This window comes from Anabrus simplex, chromosome 12 (assembly GCF_040414725.1).
Source record: "Anabrus simplex isolate iqAnaSimp1 chromosome 12, ASM4041472v1, whole genome shotgun sequence".
In the NCBI taxonomy this organism is placed as follows: Eukaryota; Metazoa; Arthropoda; class Insecta; order Orthoptera; family Tettigoniidae; genus Anabrus; species Anabrus simplex.
This window is the reverse complement of record NC_090276.1, coordinates 150,985-172,062: the sequence shown is the minus strand read 5'-3', so window position 1 is coordinate 172,062 and position 21,078 is coordinate 150,985. Positions and strand designations below refer to the sequence as shown.

At 35.8% G+C, this 21,078-nt stretch overlaps 1 long non-coding RNA gene across 1 annotated transcript in view; it reads right to left on the bottom strand.

Annotated features, from left to right (window-relative positions):
- Positions 1-286: 286 nt before the first annotated feature.
- The window catches only part of LOC137502835 (uncharacterized), an 87,306-nt gene continuing 66,514 nt past the window's right edge, over positions 287-21,078 (bottom strand). Inside the window, exon 3 of the long non-coding RNA XR_011018875.1 lies at positions 287-509. This is a non-coding gene — a long non-coding RNA (uncharacterized lncRNA). The remainder of the gene's footprint in view (positions 510-21,078) is intronic.

Genomic DNA, 21,078 nt, shown 5'->3' with positions numbered 1-21,078 from the left:
CCCCACATAAAGATTGAATTAGGTGGATGAAATCTATCCTTGGAACTTTGCACGAAATATAACCAGTTCACGTAAGGAACTCTGTTGTCAGTTCACGTTTAGACACACGTACATGCTTTTTATGTAGATATGTTTATAAGATAGGAGGCTTTGCAGAGCAGGTATTAGGTATACTTACAGTGTGTGTGAGATGTCATGACATTATACCTGGGACAATAATAACTAATCAGCAACTCTAAAAATAGTCAAAATTTCCATAACTGTGATGTATTTAACTTATCGTGACTTCATAGTTATGTTACATTAGCGATGGGTTGTTCATGAACAAACTTAGCTCTTTTGAATGAGTAGTTCAGAAGAGTAATTCCAAAAACAAAAGCTAGTTAATTTCATTGACTCTAGTTCTCTTTTAGTCAGTACAGTAACTGATTTCAAATATTCACGCAGCATAGAGATGCCTGGCCCCTTCATTTGGTGCAATGGTCTTGGAATGCTGTGCCCTTGGTGGACTGAAATGAAGTAGCAAATAACACAACACATTACTTGCCTGTTTAATTCCTGTATGCACTTATCCAATCGGTTAAAGGCAAAGAAACACAATTAAATTATAATCAACTAGTAATGTAACATTACATTTCTAATTCTGACTGTATTGAAAAAAATCATAACCTATGATGTATTGAAAAGGTTGAACCATTATATAACTTATTTCAATTTAATTGTGAACTCAGTTCAATAAAGAACATAATAGAATTCTTATATTTAAATGAGGCTGTAAATATATTTATGCTAGGTGAAGTGGTAGTATAGTGGTAGGCCTAAAATTCAATTCTCAAATATCAGTTATTAGTGGGATCCTTTTTTTTTTAATAACATATTCATTAACTGCATGCTCCATTACAATTTAAGTAATACTACATGCATTAGTGTTCTTTTTGTAGTCGTGATTACATTTCTCTTTTTGTTATGTTACCCGTACCTCCGTGTTTGATTTTAGTGTGTCTAGCCTAGATATCTTTCAGCGATAGTCTTCTTTCTTGACATTACTATGCCGTACATCAGATTATCAAAATTGATGCACTTCACAAATAGTTTAAAGAACTTGAAGTGTGTTTATAAGTTCATTCTTGCTTGTAGGCCAGTGGCCTCCTGAGTTGATTACATTGGTCTTCAGGTTCATCAATTCGTGTTTTAATAATTCACACTCATATAGGATGTGGTCCACGCTTTGCGTTTATTCGCTGTATCGACATGTCACATGCTCTTGGATTTTAAATCTATGCAGATAGAACTTGGAGTGATTGCCAAAATAAGGACCTATCACAATGGGAGTTAATCCGGTTATGACACAGTGCCTCATGTGATGTTGTACGGTAGGCTTTAGCTATTTTAATGTTGATTAGTCATTACATAATTTCAATGTATTATAAAACTTGGTTGTGGATTGTATCCGTAATGGTATTCCACAAGACAGGATATGTGGAATAGCTCTTATGTAGATTATATATATAACATCAGGGCAAAGTCCCAAATTTCTTTTGGCAGACTTTGAGAGAACAAGTTTCGAGCACTTATCAGTTACGTATTGTATGTGCTGGTCAAACTTAAATCTGTTGTCTATAATGACTCCAAGATATTTTGATTACTTCTTTCAGTGTCTTGTTATTTAAATATATTTGCACATTCTACCGTACACTGGATCTCTTGCGTGTTATCATTGTTTGAGATTTCTGCTCATTAAACACAACTTTGTTTTGTGTACCCCAAGTCTATATTTTACTCAGAAAATAATGCAAACATAGAACTATCTCCAGTTTGCTCTTTCCTTTGCATTTTCAGATGTGCTCATCCTAGTCAATCACCTTCGTACACTCGTTGCAGTTGAGATTTAAAAGCGATTCATACTGGATGTTCCAATATTCCGTTCCGCAGCATGAACCCTGTGGACATCCTTTACTTATGCCTCAATGACGCTTCAGCCTGCTTTCAGAGCACATCTCTTCTCACTGAGATAGCTTTGCGTGAGTTTGTAGAGGTTTTTAGGGTAGTTGAATCCTTTCAGTGCGTTCAAGACCCAGGCCACCAGACCGCATCAGAGGCTCCTTTCATGTCCAAACTGATCATTGCGTGTTTGAGTCCATCTTCAGCAAACTTGTTGACTGCCATCAGTGCGTCAACTGTTCCAGTTTGTGGCATGAAACCATACTGGTTTCTGTTTAATAGGTCTCGTGAGTTAATGTGGTGCGTTATTCGATTTATGAAGAGCTTTTCTAGCACTTTGGCGACTACGTTCAACAGACTTATTGGTCGATATTTAGAAACATCATCACTGTTTACTTTTCCAGGTTTGATTATGGGGTACAATGATGGCCCTTTTCCATACTCTTGGGAAGCATCCAGTTTTAACACATGTATATATGATAGTATGATATGTATGATGGTAATTGCTCATAGAATATTTTAGTATGTCAACTGTTATTAAGTCTTCTCCGGGTGCTTTATTATGATGTAGGTCCCGTATGGCTGCGACTACTTCTTGATTGAATGGGATATCGTCATCAGTATTTGGAGGCTGTTCCAACTTCCTTCTTGCTTCTATGTGATGTATGCTGTCTTCAGCTACATCATCGCAGGGGGTAAAATGAGCCATTGTGTAGCTCATTGTATCCACTAAATTAGACGTGTATGTACCGTTGGGCTGTCTTAAGGTTGATATTGTACAATTGTTCCTAATTTTCCCTGAAGCTAATTTGTACACTGTGTTCCACAGGTTTACTGTTTTGGTTATATTACAGTATGTTTTCCATGATTTCATTTTTTCTTTTCTTATCACTATTTGATACTCTCTTTCAACTGCTTCGTATATTAGTTTCCTTTGTTGTTGCAAGGGTTCGTTTTCTATAGTCTTCTGATAACTTCTTAAAGCGTTTAATTTTTTCCTCATTACGGTGAGCTGAGGTACCCATCAAGGAGCCGCCCTGTGTTGTAGCTTGAAGAGTTCTGAATTATTTAGAACAGGCTGCAGTTTCAAAGCCTGTTCTATGTTTTATAACTTTACGTAGTTGTTCATCCATTTCTTTTATGTTATTTATTTTTCTGCCATACTGTTCCCTTGCTGCTGCAGAGAGGTTAACCACAAGTTTTTCTAAGTTCTCTTTTATGTGTCTCATTCCACAGAACTGGAATTCTTCTTCCTTGGGGCTCGATACACCAAGATTTATTAGTGGTTATCTTGATACATACTACGTAAAAAAAGTTAGAGATTACAATGTTCGATCATTTGTCTTACATAGGGTTTTTTCTTTACGTTGCACAGACACAGATAGGTCTTACGGCGACGATGGGATAGGAAAGGCCTAGGAATTGAAACAAAGTGGCCATGGCCTTAATTAAGGTACAGCCCCCGGCATTTGCCTGGTGTGAAAATGGGAAACCACGGAAAACCACCTTCAAGGCTGCCGACAGTGGGGCTTGAACCCACTATCTCCCGATTACTGGATACTGCATTCAAAGATAAAGGGTAGGATTCTCCACCTGTTCAGTACTACTTAAAATGTGATATAATTAAAATGTCACATTTTTATTGTCAATTTTTAGGTACCGGTTTCGGCATTTTTTATGCCATCAACAGCCTAGGGTTAAGCAAACAAGAACATTGAGTACATTACATATGTACGTACACAGATAAACCTTCTCAAATAACTAGCAATTAATAATTGCGTCACAACATAAAACATTTGACTACACAAATATCTCTCTCTCTCTCTCTCTCTCTCTCTATATATATATATATATATATATAGAATCATAATAAAGTTCTAGAAAGGAGGTAAAATTATTCTATATACAGCTCTGTGCATTTCTATCACCTGGTAATGTTAAATGCTGTAATTGTGTTTAGAATTACAGTAACTAACAAGTTTCTTGACCATCTAAACAGCTGATTATATATTGCTCCAAGGTCAATTGTCTAATTTTAAAATCTTTTTGAACGTTCTATCATGAGACATTTGAGCATATATACATTATTAGCTAATTTTTCTGAGTATTACTATATGAGAAGACCATTTTATTGTCCGATGTATGTAAAAAATAGTTGCTCATGGATTATAATCGGAAAGCCATCATAAATTGGTCGGAGTTTTATAATCAAATGAAAAACTTCCTTGGCATGTATCTTGCTTAAATCTTACTGACGTTAAATACTGGATACTGGCTGCACTTAAGCGACTGCAGCTATCGAGCTCGGTTTATATAGTTTTACTATACTGGCTGTGGTAATATTCATGAATTTAGACTCTCGTTGCGTGGTCCAACACTGATCTACAAGAAAATGGCTGAACAGAATAAAATAAAAATGGATTTGTTATGTGGGGGAGTAAGGCAATACAGTCTTATAAATAACTGTATTCATACAGAGTAAAATGGTAATTTAGGGGTTGGCCAAAAATTTCTCACGTCTGTGCTTTTTGTGGTCCTTTCAATAAGTACTACATCATGGATATTATACAGAATACAATTTCTGTTTGTTTATTTCTTAAGGCCAGTTTACATGATGACACTAGGTTTCGCAGCTAATTTTATGGAACATATTTCATGGATGGTTGTTTTGGGATGAAAAATGAAAACCTACAACCTGTTTTCCAGTCATTGACCGGGTCAGGGATGTAATGAATGAAGCAGATATAGACGTTAGTACGATGGGGTTGCCACTCCCAAAGTGATTTATTAATGAATGATAGATGCTATGAAATGAGAATGGAGAGTGTTGCTGGAATGAAAGATGACAGGGAAAACTGGAGTACCCGGAGAAAAACCTGTCCCGCCTCCACTTTGTCCAGCACAAATCTCACATGGAGTGACCGGGATTTGAACCACGGTATCCAGCGGTGAGAGGCTGACGCGCTGCTGTCTGAGCCACGGAGGCTTTCTGTGTTTTGGGATATAAGTGCATATTCTAGTTTCATGGATCTGCATTTTACTTCAATCCACGCTCACATCTTTGCAGCAACTACAGTCACGGCAGCGATGTTGTTAGCGACTCTGAAGGCTGCGAAAAGAAGCATAATAAATATAAATAACTTCCTTTTGAAATTATTTTTGTCATGAACAATGTTGAACTGGGGAATTCTTGGCTTATGAATTTATTCTGCGACTTCTTACTGTTTTCCATCTTTCTTATTGAGAGCTCATTGTGTAGGTATCGCTAATAGAATGCATTTCGTTTTTGAGTTTGACAATTATTGTCAGTTAATGCATATTACTACATTTAAGAATAGAAATACCAGTAGTGCATTCGACTTCATTTTTAAAATAATATTGTTACAATCACGTAAACACGTCTGGACTATTTTGTGTCCCCATTTAAGTTTGCAAACGAAGTAATTGATTAAAACTTTTATAACCTCAAAATTACCCGGTTTGTTTCACAGTAAGTTGGAATTAACAGGAAGCTGTAATTCATGCCTGCGCATTCAAATAATTCGGTTGTGAAACAGTGTCATCGTGTAAACTAGCCTTTGTACTGTTTTATCATACTGGCTATGAAAATATTAATGAATTTAGACTTATTTTACTGAGCGTCGCTAACGTGGAAATACTATTCAGTCGTGTTAACTTCCGGTGGTGGTTTTTGTGGAAATTGTCTTAAGATGAAGAACTGCGTGTTCATCAGCCCATATGGATAAGGGAAATTGATCACTATAAAAATGAAAGAAAATGGTGAAGGAACGATTGTTTGAAGAATAAGACATGAGGAGTTGTGAATGGAGAAATGCCCTAATATCGACTCAGAAGAAAACTAAATGAGAAGGCCTGAAATATTGGATGCCCGTTAATTTGATCAACAGTATCATTACATGTTTGTTGTGATGCTGTTCTGTTCTCACTCACCTCTGATAGATGGCTATACTCCTGCATGGTTGAAGGGAGTTTACTCCCGGAGTAGAACAGCCTGCCTGCATTGTAGTGGGATAAAGGAGATAGTTTGGTAGTTAGATGACTGTTTTTGCATGCCATTCCTCTGGTTCATGCTTGTTCTGATACTGCTGGTACGTGACACACAGGTACATTTGATCCCTGTCAGGAGGTGCTGATAGAAATTGGGAGGGTGAACACTTAACAGGAAACGGCAGTTCACAGCTGTCTGTGGCTGGACCATTCCGGCTCTTGAACTTGATATTGTTAGAACACCAGCATAGTACTGTTCGTGAAAATTGTGAAACTGTCATTTATCATTTGATGGAGCATTTTATATGTAAAGAATTGCTTAATCTCTACATTCTGGTCTGTTAACATTGTATTCTGACAAGAATACAAACATCATTGTAATGACCTGTGTCGAGTATCTGTATCCGCTACAGCATCACGGTAAAACAGTTGGGTGGATTTTAATGAAACATGGCATTTCAGTTTAGAATAAAGCCCAGTATGATATTAGTTATATGTTTAAAAATATTCAGCAGGATGGGGTGCTTCAGAAGGGGCCTAATGCATAAAACTATTCGGGTTGGTTTCGCAGGAAAATAGCGTATGGCATTTACAGTGGAACCTTGGATTGCGAGCATAATTCGTTTTCGCAACATGCTCGTAATCCAAATCGCTCGTATATCAAAGCAAATTTTCCCATGAGAAACTATTGAAATTCGGATGATTCGTCCACAATACAAAAACATTTATTCGCATAACATTTCTAAAGCAAAATATAACGTAAAACAATTAAACTGCACTTTACCTTACTATAGAATCATTGTTGGTGTGAGGGAGACGAGAGATAACATGAGAAGAGTTACTGTGTAGCACGAATTTCACTAACGGAATCACTGCTATCGGTTGGCTCATTGGAAGTGTTTTCTTTTCGTGTAACTTTAACGAGGAACCTGTCCAATGACTGTTGCTTTTGCCTCTCTTTGAGGATTTCACGAAAAAGTGACATTGCATTGTCATTGAACAGATTCATCCACTGTAATCATCTCCTTCTTCCGACCGAATTCCTTGTTAGCCTTCTTTTCGTTCACAGGGTCCATCATTGCAGAACAGTTATATCACAGATGACAGAAACAAAACATGTATACTCGTATGGTGTTGACTACTGTTGTTTATCGCCAGACATTACAACCAAATATTACCTGAATTGCAAGCAGATTATACAAATACTTATCTAACCGCAATTTTGTATATAGTTATATATTTTTACGGACCCATTATATCGGAACATTATAACTAATCAAATACTGTTGTGAAAACCTTGTTAACCCCATTTTACCCCAAGCAATGTATATATAGCACCACATATTAATAATGTTAATACAATGTATTTTTCACAAGGTATATATAATATATACCACTGTTTTAGTTATGTGTCCAATTTAACAAGATTATCCAATGCCTATGCTCAACAAAACAAATAGTTTTTTAAAAGTTTAACCCTATTCCAAGACATAAAATAAGAATAATGGGCTTTATAAACTGATACTTTAGAATTTAAGATATATGCCAACAAGTTATTGCATACTAATATTTTAATCACAAGTGTCCAAACCAATAATTCTACATTTTCATATGACCAATAATCAATTAATGTAATTTAAGAACCAATTTTTAATGTATATTACTGAACTTACTACTATTAATTTACACAAATGTATGTATATCTCATTCCACATTGTACAACCCAAATTAGATAGTGATAACATGAAAAATAGCATGTAATTTCATGGATGATGTATGTTAGCTAACTACTTACCTTGACACTGTATGCTGGGAAACTTAGGATTGACACATACAATAGCTCAAATGTACCAAGACATACATACCAACATTTATGATCAGTTCGATTTAATTTAAGTTTTAATCATTATATGTGATGTTTTTGTAAAATATATCTTTTATGCATGTCAACTGAAGATGCCCCCCTAGGGGTCGAAACCGGTCTTGACCATATTTACTAGCTGAATGTGAATAAATTTTGTATTGATAAGGTGGTGACTTATATTTATATTGTTTTTTGGTGTTGACTATGCGAGCGAGGCACGCCAACTGAAGTCCAGTGCGGGAAATGATTACACACTCTTTCCCAGGAAAGAGAGTGGCAGGGGGAGGGGAAAACAAAGGCACAGGGGAGGTGAAAACGTACGTGATCGTTACGCTCGTATTGCGAAACCTCACTCGCTTATCAAGTCACAATTTATTTAAAATATTTGCTCGTCTTGCAAAACACTCGTAGACCAAGTTACTTGCAATCCGAGGTTCCACTGTATTTAGAATTTGTGTTATATAAAAAATTAAGGGAAATATCAGTGGCAGTCATGTGGAAGTTTATGTCTAAGAGGTGGTAACTAACTTTAGTAATAATGTTATTTGCTTTATGTCCCATGGACTATTTTTACGGTTTCGGAGATGCCGAGGTGCCGGAATTGTGTCCCACAGGTGTTCTTTTACGTGCCAGTAAGTCTACAGACATGAGGCTGGCGTACTTGAGCACCTTCAAATACCACCAGACTGAGCCAGGATTGAACCTGCCAAGTTGGGGCCAGAAGGCCAGCGCCTCAACCCTCTGAGCCATTCAGCCCGGCAACTAGCTTTATAGACTGTCGAGAGAGTTTCTGTTCCCTGGTTGTGTAATGCGTGGAGTACCGAGTGAAATGTCCTGCTGTAACCAACAAACGGTGTGCACTGCAGTAAGCTAAATCTTCATCCTTCTCTATAATATGGTTGAGAGTTTCGATACGGTTTGCCGTACTAAAGCCTTGTTCACATGTTAGGTTCCAGTCTAGGAGTTTCATCAGCCTTCTTGTTATTGTCTTTGAAAACCATTTGTTCAGACTGGGCATAAGACTTATTGCCCTATAGTTGTTCAAATCATCCTTTGGCACTTTCTTGTGTAGTAGAATGATGGTCGGTCCTAGATTTCAATTCCTCTGGTATGACTTGTGTGCAGTTGGTTATGTTAAAGAGTTCCGCTCCCTCTTTTATAAAACTTAATTCCATATGCAGTCTTCTCCAAGGATCATTTCATTCATTTTCATGTCATTCTTTTGTCAGGTAAATACCAAATTTGACACCTGAGATTTTCATAACAAATATTGTATGACATGAAGTGTCAAATGGAGTTTTTCCCACTTTTCAGAAATGACTAGAGCTACTGGGTGTGAACTCCAATCTTGGCATCTACGGACTGGCACTAACACTAATCCACAGAGGTAGCCTCAAGGAATACAGTGAAAATGTTAATTTTCATTGGAACTTGCTGGGTGGTTCATACTAAAGCCTTTCCATTAGTGAAAGAAAGTTGGCTTATAGTTCTGTTGCAGGTTTTACCGACCTGTATAGAAATATTATAGGGCCTACTTCTACTGTATTTGTTTCTCGTGCAGTTATTCAATCCTCTTTGAAAATGAAACGGGAAACAAAGTATTTATCTTCCTAGCAGGATAACTTTTGTCTTCAATTCCCTCTGGTTGTACTTCTATGCGAGCACCAAATGATCAGTGACAAGAAACTTCTGTGGCTAGATTAGGTCTCTCCAGGTGTCTCCAGCTAGACCACTGAGTTTGCAGGAGAAGGTCTTGTGCATCATTAGTTCAGACTTAGACTCTTGGGAAATGCAGTAGAACGTTAAATACCAGGGCATTAGATAGGCCTATCATTTGTTTTCAGATGTTGCTGAAGAAATGTAAAGTGACAATTCCTTCTTTCAGTTATTCTTGTACCATGAACGAAAATGAAGCAGTGTAAAGGAGAAGTGGTATGTTATTCTGGCAAACTACTACTATTATTATTCTTCTTTCTTGTGAACACACATGACTTTTCTACTGAGTATGTGGAGCAAAGTCTGTGTGAAATGTTAATAATTTCTCCTTGTTTTTTCTTGACATTACAAAAGCCCGAAAGCTGCATTACCATGTCTATCAGTACAGGCTGTGAAAGCATCAATCCAAATAATTGATGTTTAATAAACTGTTATCTAATCTTCCTCTGTACTTCGTGAGGGATCTAAATTAACTCGTGTTCATGTTGTACACAGTCGATGACTTAGTCATGTAGCACTTCTGTTTTGTTAATGACAAAATATAATCTGCTCATACTTAGTTCCAGAATTCATTAAGTGGTCAATTCCCATCTGAGAGGTATCAACAAGTTATGCTCGAAAATAATTTGTGTGATAGTTTTTCTTCCTCCCTTCTGTTTTGTACCACTACTTCAAATATTCAGGGGCTACTAAAGAATGATGCTGGGAGTAACATTTATTGTTGGCTCAGTTAAAAGAAAAACCTATTTGCATCTGATGCTGAGTCCCAAGGAGGACAGTACTTACTGTTGGAATAAGCATTCACATTCACTTCAGATAGTTAAATGTTTTTCTGTGGTAGTTAAAATAGTGCCACCCATAAAGTACTGTATTTATCTGCTTTTTCTTGTTGTTAACATGTCTATGGCCTATTTTTACCAAGTTGCCATGGTGAGCCTCGTCAGATTTCCTTGGTCCTTCTGGTCCCCTCCTCATACCTGTCACGGTGAGAACCCCATTACAGTGTTGATCTGAACTTTAATTTTATTCTGTATTTGACTTTCTGTTAGATGTTTGTGTCCTCTGATGACGTTTCAATGTGGAAATGTTTATTCTGGGAGTTTGCCTTGGGTTTGAGTATTGGGATCTGAACTGATTCCATAATATTGGTGATGTGTAGTCAGTCAGTTGGTCCTGTAAAAGTTAATATGATGGACTTTGATTCCATTTTCCTCCATTGCCACATTATTTAGAAAATGTTTAGTCAGGAAGTGTATTTTGTGCAGTATGTATATTTTGTAATTGCTGTAAAGATACTTTCTACTTCCTGAAAGGGTATGTTGTAAAAACAAAATAAGAACAGGTAGGGATAATCATGACTTACAGTAGAACCGTGATTCTCTGAACTGAATGGGACCGGAGGTGATCAGGGCCAACAAAAGACTGATTTACATTAAAGTAGTGGGAAAAAAATGCTATTATCAGTGATCTTTACAGGAATAATAGCAGAGCCACTTCAAACAGTTCAAGGTTACTGTAATTAATGCATGAAATATTGTACACAGTACTGTATTTGAAAAACTTATTTATCATGAGATTTACACATAATTTAGGTACTGTTATAGGTATGGAAATAAAGTACTGTACTGTAATGTGATACGTTATGTGGTCTGCATAATAAATGAATAATAATTTTTGCATAAAATAAGATGCATTTTGCTAAATATGATCCAGAATAATTAAGTTCCACTGTACTAATTTTGAAGGTAAACTGTTTCATAATTTGTTGCATTGTGCTTCTTGCTTAACTCCTCATTTGCTACGTTTGTTGTAATTTAGGTCACATGGAAAAGATAAAATCCTGGTAAAAAAAAAGTCAATTTTCATTGACAAATGTACTTCAAGTGAACTTAACTAATCAGGCAGTCAGTACCTTTCATATTAATATTATATTTGTAAGAAAATATTAAATTCATGTGAAAGGTACTGACTGGGGGATTTATTCTGAATTAAGAGAAAAATGATCAGTAAATCATTCACTACATGTAAAAATTTGTTTACTTTCTTGAAATTTAATCAATTAGAGAATTGAGAATCCACTGATAACATTCAGAATTTGGCAGATACCTCCGCTTGTGCTGAATCCATGTGTGTTTCTGTAATAGTGGCTTGTCGCCTTTAAATGCTGAGCAACCCTTGATGAGTGTGAATTTCACAAATGTGTGTTCAGGCATAACTTTGTGCAGAAATTAACTACATGTTTCAGCACAAACTTGGAGTTGTAGACATTGCCAATCACAGATAACAGAAATGTTTGTGAATAATATACAGTATTTTTAAGGACATTTGAAGATCAATTAATAAAGAAAAAATATTAGTTGTTGCTAAATATGAGTGCATGATATTGTATGTTCTGAGTATTTAATATTTTACCAGATTTAATTTTAATTAACAAATTATATTTCACCTCTCGTGGAATACACGGGGTTTGTATCTACCTAACAAATCTCTGTTCATTTGTTTCTGAGAAAAGTGTGTGTACAAGGAACTCTCACAATTCCATGTGCCCATTCTTTTTTGAGGAACTGTACACACAAAGTGATCAGCTGTTATGTCCCCAGTAGAAGCAACTTATTGTCATAGAGGATTCTTTACTAGTTAATTCAGAGGTTTGTCTGTACTTCGCCACAAAAATAATCAACAGTGATTTTAAAAGTAGTTTAAATGATAGCGCTGTAAACACTGCTTGGTCAACTTTGTGGTACAATGGAACAACAGTTTGACATTGTATATTGGCCTAAGGCTTTTGAAAAATTAAGATAAGGGTTTTTTATTTACAAAAGGCTATAACTTGGGATGGAGTATACTCAGTTTGATGCTGGTTGTTTTGTACAATAGATTTGTGTCAGAAAGTGCACATTTGTTAATGAACTGTTTTTAGTGTGAAGAGGCTATTTTCTTTAATCATTATTGCCAATTAATTATCTGTAGAAAACATTAATTTCATAAAATTTCAACTGTTGTTCAAAGAAGTCGAAGGGAATGGATGATTTTCCCAAAACATGTATGGTAAATTAAATAGTTCCCTATCATTAGGTTTATCAACAAGGTGTGCTCAAGAAAAACTATCTTAAATAGTTCTGTAATAGATTCATAATTTTGACAGCGGTCTTAAAATATTAATATAAATTACTTTGTAATAGATCAGTTGGAAGGCCACTTTGAAATAAAATACTAAAGTGTCGTGCGTTTGAACAACGTGGATATGTCTAGTTCTGTGGCAGATGCTAGTAGTACTTTCTGTAATAATTTGGGTATACTATTTGGAACTGATCAATTGTTATTTTTTTGTATGTATTCTGGGTCTTGAGTTGCCATGCCATATGCAGAGTAAAATTATGAGAAACTTTGTTGTTAGTTCCACAAACTAAACATCCATAATTCCATTAGATAATTTTCCTGTGTTGTATTTCCTACTCCATTTGATGGAAGGAATATTGAATCAGTCAATTAATGTAAAATTTCTTTTCTTGGTCTTTTCATGTGTTACTGTTATGAGGACACCTTCATGTTACATTCGAGATAAGTGAATGACTGGTATTTAAATTAGTTGTAGAGAGGTAATTCAAAATAACCAGGCTAAGTCTAAAATATTGTATTTTATTGATCAACTTCTTTGAGAAGCACTCCTTATGTTCAGGAATTAGGGCAATATTTATTATAGTGTAAGTGAAGTGTGTGACAGGTGTGGCTCAGATAATTACCTCCATGGAAAAAGAAATAAAAAATAAAATAAAAATTGTGTGATGGTCATGTTTTTCATGTTTTTACTTTGTACAACTGCAAGTATTGAGGGACAAGTCAAGAATAGTGTTAGGAATAGCCTTTGTCATAGGGTCTGTTCATTGTTTTAAGTTATTTTCATTTCATATATGCTTATGATTAATAATAATAATAATAATAATAATAATAATAATAATAATAATAATAATAATAGAATCCTATTAGCTGGGCTGAGTCACTCAGCTAGGTTCGAACTTGTCAACTTAGACTCAGAAAGCCAGCGTCTTAACATCTGAGTCCATTGGTACTTAAAGGTGCTGAAATATGCCAGCTCCATGTGGCAGATATTCCAGCATGTAAGAAAACTCGCGCAGGACCAAATTCTGGCACCTCGGAGTCTCTGAAAACCATGGAAGTAGTTGGTGGGACGTTAAACCCATAACGTGATAATAATAATGATAATAATCATCATTATCTTCTGGTAACTCGCAACCAGGATAGCGCTAACATTTTGGACAATGCTTCTTGTTCATGTCCAGTTCATTCAGTCTGTGTGGTGTATTTTTCTTTGCTAACTTAAACTCTAACACCTCTTAATATTGCGAGGACTGTTACTTGTGTCAGTTAGAATATCTCCTTTTCTTGTTGTTAACCTGCCCATGGCCTATTCCTTTCCAAGTTGCCACGATGGGCCTCGTTGGCATGAAGATGTTACATTCCTCAGTCCTTCTGATCCACTTCCCATACCTGTGAGGGTGAGAACAGTAGTTGTTGTTTGGGCTGTTAGTGTTTAAGTTGAATTTTATTTTTAACCTGTATTTAATTTCCTGTTATGAGATCTTGTGCACGGTGATGAATTTCGACAAAGTAAATATCGGAATTTGACTGACTGTCTTCATTGTGGGAGTTGCGGCTGTAGTTTAAGTGAAGGATCAGCAATGACTCCATTAAAGTGCACCACTCCTACAGAGCCAGGAAGATTACCACCTTACATCTTCTGTGACCACTTTATAAGTGGCCAACTTTCTTTTGTCATAGGGTAGGTATATGGTAAGGAGTGCCAGTTCTGTTGGCGTTGAAAATGAAACTGCGTATGGCTTTTAGTGACGGGCGTGTCAGAGGACAAGTTCAGCTCGGCAGATGGAGGTCTCTGACACCCATAGGCAACCTGCAAATCATGACGACACACCTGGCCCCCATGCCAGACAAATTAACCAATTATGGTTAAAATTCCTTACCTTGGCAGGAATCAAACCTGGGACCCCTGTGACCAAAGGCGAGCACGCTAACCATTTAGCCATAGAGCTATTTTCACACTAAGAAAGTTACGGAAAAATGCAAGGAACGTATAATAAACAACACGTGGAACATATCCATTATTTGGTGTGGTACTACTTTTAAGAAATTACATATTTCTGGTCTAGATCACTTGTGATATTTGATAGTATTAAACTACTGCAACGCAGGTGGATGAAATACTATTTAAAAAAAATGAAGTGGAAGTAGCACCTTTTGAACACACTCCTCAATTGTATTGTTGTGAAATCTGAAGGTGTGTGCGTGTGACGGGCTAGCGGTGTTTCGTTCCCAAACATAACACACGCAAATGCGGTAGCTAAATAACTAATGATAGTAATGTATTCATACCTTTGCAGAAGTTTGGAATTACAGTATATATTCTAGGTTATCTCACAGTCCAGCGGTCGTGTTCTTACTTGAGCAATAGCAAATTGTTCTAATTTACTTGTTGAGAAAAAGCTGGTGTGAATCCTCGGCTGGAATTACAAACCTCTGTTGGAATGTGTTTTTGTTGTATGTTAGCTTCTTCAGTCTACCAAAACTTATTTTGAATAAATAAATTTATATACAGCCTGAAGAAGAAAACATATGGTAACAGAAGTGAGTTATAAATGAAATGAGTTGAAACTGAAAAGAGATGGCTTCAGATATCACAAAATACGTGAAGAGTGTTGTGCTACATCAGCAAAAATGTGAATTGTAGGTGTAGGAACTTTTGTCAATGTTACATTAAAAGGTAAGTTATCAAAGGTTTGTGAAGATTAAGTTCTCTATTGGCATATTATTTAGAAAATGTTTAACCAGGAAATGTATTTTGTGCAGTATGTGTAGTTGCTGTAAAGATGCACTTCTTAATTCCTGAAGTGGTATTCGTTGTGAAACTGAAATGAAAACAGATGGTGACAGTCATGACATACAGTAGAACCTCGATTTCCCGAAGTAAACGGGCCCGGAGGTGATCTCGACTAACAAAAACTCAAATTATATCAAAGTAGTGGGAAAATGCTGTTATCAGTGATCTTCACAGGAATAATAGCAGAGCCACTTCAGACAGTTTAAGGTTACTGTAATTAATAAATAGATTATACAGTGTATGAAATGGTGCATACAATACTATATTTTCCAATAACTTACTAATCACCTAAGAGCCTCCGTGGCTCAGGCGATAGCACGTCATCCTCTCACCGCTGGGTTCCGTGGCTCAAATCCTGCTCACTCCATGCGAGATTTGTGGTGGACAAAGTGGAGGCGGGACAGGTTTTTCTACGGGTACTCCGGTTTTACCTGTCCTCCTTCATTCCAGCAATACTCACCATTATTTCATTTCATCAGTCAGTCATTAATCATTGCCTCAGAGGAGTAAAACAGACCTCGGCAGCCGGCACAATTCCCATCATCGCCACAAGATGAGGGCTTCATTCATTCCATTTCTGAGCCAGTCACTGACTGCAAAACAGGTTGTAGGTTTTCTTCTTATTAATCACTTAAACGAGAAATTTAAACACATCATTTACTCTTAGATTACAGTAACTTACAGTACTTTATTTCCAAAACTATAGTATATTATATATTATTTGTTCTGCATAATGAGTGAATATTTTTTGTTTAAAATGAGAGGTTCTTAAATTAATCTGGAAAAAAAGAGCCAAACAAATTAAGTACTACTGTACTAATTTTGAAGATAAAGTGTTTCATAATATTGTTGCATTGTGCTTCTTTCTTAAGAAAATAATAGTAAATTTGTGTGAAAGATACTGAATGGTGGATTTATTTTGAATTAAGATAAAAATTGTCAGTAGTCTACATTAAGTGGAATGTATTAAATCATTCGTTACATGTAACAAGTTTGTTTACTTTTGTGGAATGTAATCAACTTAAGAATTGAGAATCCACTGATAAGATTAAGAATCCATGTATGTTGTTCTGTAATAGTGGCTTGTCACCTTGAACAATAATTTATTTGAATGCTGATCAACCCATGTAGAGTGTGATTTTTACAAATGTATGTTCAGGCATAACTTTGTGCTGAAATCTTCACGTAGCCTGATTTCTGCACTAAGTCAAGAGTTGTAGACATTGCCAATCACAGATAACAGATGTTTCTGAAAGATATACAGTATTTTTAAGAGCATTTGACAAGATAAATTAATAAAGAAAAAATACTAGTTGTCGCTAAATATGAGCACATGGTATTGTATATTCTTAGCACTTAATATTTTATCAGATTTCATTTTAATTACAAAAATATATTTCACAACAAATATGTATGTTCATTTGTTTCTGAGGAAAGTGTACATACGGGAAACTTTCACAATGCCACGTGCCCATTCTTTGACTGTACACACAACAGTGATCAGTGATCCCAGTACAAGAAGCATATTGTCATAGAGGATTCTTTGCTAGTTAATTCAGAGGTTTGTCTGCACTTTGCCAATAAAATAATGAACTCGCACTGATTTTTAAAGTAGTTTAAATTATACCACCATAAACACTGCTTGTCGTTTTGTGTTATAATGGAACAATTTATTAATATTGTATATTGAACTAATTATTTTTGAAGAATGGTGCTGATTGTTTCCTATAAGAAATTTTAGTGTCACAAAGTTCACATTTGTTAATAAACTGTTTATGGTGTGAAGAACCTATTTTGTTTAATCATTATTGCCAATTAATTCTCTCTAGAAAACATATTTTAAGACCACTGTCTAAATTATATAGAATGATTCATATTCATTACTTCGTGATAGATCTGTTGGAAGGCCACTTTGAAATGAACACCACGGGCATGTTTCTGTGGTATTTTTTGTAATAATTTGTGTATGCTGTTTGGAACTTACCTTTTATTAATGTTTATAGTTTTGTTTGTGTTCATCTTAGAAGTAAAATTATGAGAAACGGTACTTTATTTTGTGGATCTAAGAAGAAACAGAAATAATTCCATTAGATTATTTTCCTTAATGTGTAATATTTCTTGCTCCATTTGATGGAAGGAATGATAAACTAGGCAATTAATGTAAAATTTATAATCTTGGTCTGTTTATTTGTTACTGTTACGAGGACACAAAGTTTATTTCAGATAAGCGAATGACTAGTATTTAAAGTAATGTGGGTCTTACAATTTTACGCTTAGTTGTAGAGATAAGACAAAGTGTGTTTTATTAACTACTTTTTGGAGAAGCACTCCTTATGCTGTCCAGGAATTTGGCAGTATATAGTGGAAGTGAAGCGTGTGACAGGTATAGCACAGATACTTACCTCCACGTGGATAATAAAGAAAAGTGTTGTTTGATGGTTATGTTCTTCACCTTCTGAGGAACAAATCGGGAATAGTGCTGGGAATAGCCTTAGTCATGGGATCTGTTCATTGTTTAAAGTTATTTGAATTGTTTATATTCTTCTTCTTCTTCTTCTTCTTATTATTATTATTATTATTATTATTATTATTGATGGTAGAAACATATTAGCTGGGCTGAGTTGTTCAGTTGGTTAAGGCGCTGATTTTCTGTGCCCAAGTTGGCAGATTTGAGCCTGGCTAAGTCCGGTTGTATTTGAAGCTACTCAAATGTGTCAGCCCCACATGTTAGATTTATTAGCATGTAAAAAAAAACTCATGCAGGACAAAATTCTGGCACTTCGGTATCCCTGAAAACCATGAAGGTAGTTGGTGGGATGTTAAAACAATATTATTTTTGCTATTAGGAACCTATAGTTATTCACAACTGGGATAACATAGTTCGGACAATGCTTCTCGTTCATGTCAAGTTCACTCTGTTTGGTATATTTTTCTCTAGCACCCTTTACTGTTACTTTTGTCAGTTAGTATATCTCCTTTTCTTGTTGTTAACCTGCCCATGGCCTATTCCTTTCCAAGTTGCCACGATGGGCCTCGTTGGCATGAAGATGTTACATTCCTTTGTCCTTCTGTTCCACTTTCCATACTTGTGAGGGTGAGAACAATAGTAGTAGTTCAGGCTATTACAGTGTTGAACTGTATTTTAACTTCCTGTTAGATCTTAATGCACAGTGAGTACTTTCAACAAAGTAAATATCAGAATTTGACTGACTGTGTGCATTCTGAGGGTTTAGACTGTAGTTTGAGTGAAGGGTCAGCATTGACTCCATTAACTTGCACCACACCTCCATAGTCAGGAATATTACCACTTTGCATCTTCTGTGATGACTGTGTAAGTGGTAAACTATGTCTTGTCATAGGCATGTACTACAGTACATGCCAGTTTGCAATATTGAGGAGTGTCCGTGGTGTTTCCACCACCCTAAAAAGGTTGTAAAAAATGCAACGAATGCACATGGAAAGTAATCATGTTTTGGTATGGTACTACTTTTAAGGAATTACATATTTCTGGTCTGGATTGCTCGTGACGTTTGATAGTATTAAACTACTGCAATGCAGGTGGACGAAATCCTAAATAAGAAAATTGAAGTGGAAGTAGCACATTTGGAACAGACACTCCTCAATTGTATTCTTGTAAAATGTGAAGGTGTGTGTGTGATGGGCTAGCGGTGTTTTGTTCCCAAACAAATGCGGTAGCAAAATAACTAAACCAAAACTAATTTTGAATAAATAAATTTATAAATGGCCTGAAGAGAAACCATATGGTAACAGAATTATACATGAGAAATTTATAAATGAACTGAGTTCAAACTGAAAAGAGATGGCTTCAGATATCTCAAAATATGTGAAGAGTGTTGTGCTAAAAATATGTGAATTGTAGATGCAGCAACTTTTGTAAATATTACATTCATAGGTTAAGTTGTTAAGTGTTTGTAAAAATGAAGTTCTCTGTTTAGGGCACTTCGATGTGAAAGCTGTATGTTTCTAAGGCCCAATTTGTAGGTTAATATTGAAGAAACTATGTTAAAAGTTTCATAGTCTTTGAACAAATAAACTGCCTATATCCCTTAGTTCTACAACAGGAATAACTTGCATTACTGCCACAACTGTAGCTACAATTTTCATGGATTATATTAATTTGAGTCACAATTATTTGGTGCAAGAATTTTTTTCAAAAAAATATTACTTGGGCAAAATTGGCTCTCAAAAATAGGTAATTTTTCTCAAAAAAAATCTGGAGGTGTTTCGTGCTATGCTACTTTTCAGAAAACAATGTGTATTTTGCAAGTCTTCCTTGTGGCTTATAGACAACTTCAGAAGTGTTCGATTGTTAGACTCTGTTCATTTATAACTTGTTTCTGTTATTCTGTTGCCATGTTTTCTTCTTCAGGCAGTTTATGAATTTATTTATTCAAAATTAGTTTGCTGTGAAAAACAAACTTGAGTTTTAGTGCCGGGCTGAGTGGCTCAGGCGGTTAAGGCGCTGGCCTTCTAACCCCAACTTGGCAGGTTCGATCCTGGCTCAGTCCGGTGGTATTTGAAGGTGCTCAAATACGGCAGCCCCGTGTCGGTAGATTTACTGGCACGTAAAAGAACTCCTGCGGGACTAAATTCCGGCACCTCGGCGTCTCCGAAGACCTTAAAAAAATAGTTAGTGGGACGTAAAGCAAATAACATTATTATTATTATTATTATTATTATTATTATTATTATTATTATTATTATTATTATTGAGTTTTAGTACTTTTCACATGCAGGTGTCATTATGGTAGACTTGATTTGTGGACAGTGTTTCTTAGGTTGAGCTCTCTGTACTTGCCTGAAACAGGCTCCCAGTAAAATATGCATGCACCTCTGCCCCATTCTAAATCTTCTTTTTCAGCAGTTGATATCACAATAGTGGTTTTGTTGTGTAATTCTTCCCAGACACAGTATACACTGTGACTGCATTCAAGTTCTCTCATCGCTCAAAATAACCGCTATCCTATGCAGGTGAAGTCCAAATAGTATGCCACATAAGTGTAGTTCGAAATTTCATCTTGTGCATGGCTCTCTCTTTGCCAAGGTGCTACGATAAACCTCATGGGCGTGAAAATGTAGTCTTAATTAGAGGTGTATAAACTCCGCATTTAGCTTGCCCATGCTGCTAGCCGCACGTAAACAACAGTACAGGCAGGCTGCTGCACTCCTGGCCAGATCAAGCTCAGCCCAACTTGGGCAGGCTACAGGTTAGCTTGCTTGCTTGCTTGCTTTCTTCTTCCTGCGGCATTAATCGATGTTTGCTCGTTCATTGTGCTGATATGAGACTCGCGTGAATGCAGAGAGGAAAGAGGTTGTTATATGCCAGAATTTATATAGGATTCGTCAACATAAATATTATTTTATAGTTATTTAGTATTATGTTAGTCATAAAGTTATGTTGAAATTTATTTCGTAATTTAGACGTCTTATGTAACTAATTAACAAAAATAATATTTCTCTCTATCAAAAATAGTTATTTAGTAAAAAGTAGGTTCTCTGAATAAAATATTTCAATATTTAAATGAACATAATGACCGTTGATGGAAATTTGACCATAAATATAATGTATTAATTATTATTCGAGAAAATTAGAAGCAGAGATATACATAATGTA